Below are 552 nucleotides of genomic sequence, written 5' to 3'. Positions count from 1 at the left end.
TGCTGTCATCGTGGGTGTGTGTTGATTTGTCTGGAAATCACCCCTCAAGTTCCTTTTTCAATACCGTGCAACTCTGACGTAGGAGACAAGACTGGTCATGGATTTCAGAGGGTGTAAGATGGTGGTCAAATGGAATTTCTGGTCAATGGGCTTTCAAAGTGGATGAGGGCAGTGGTTTTGCTTTAAACATTGCTTCCTCATTGTTAAGTATTAAGGATATTAAAAAAATCCATGTCTTATATGCTTGATAGGTAGATGAGTTGTATTAGATAAGACAGCAGCTCCTATCCCAAAACTGCTCACTGTGAGGTGAGTGTTGTTCCGGATTCTTTGGTGGGCCATTTGTGGTACCAGATACCTATTTTAGTAACAGAGTGTCACCTCAGCACATGGCTGGTAAGAATGCCTGCACATTTCCAAGGCTCCCCTCAGCTAGATGTGAACAACTGGCCAGATTCTAACCAACAGCAGAAGGAACATAAGAAATATCAGCCAGATATCATTTTTCAGAGGTAGTGGTGAGCCTTGTAGAGACCAGAGGAGGAGAATGAC

Source organism: Castor canadensis, chromosome 12, assembly GCF_047511655.1.
Source record: "Castor canadensis chromosome 12, mCasCan1.hap1v2, whole genome shotgun sequence".
Taxonomy (NCBI): domain Eukaryota; kingdom Metazoa; phylum Chordata; class Mammalia; order Rodentia; family Castoridae; genus Castor; species Castor canadensis.
This window is presented reverse-complemented; position numbering follows the sequence as displayed.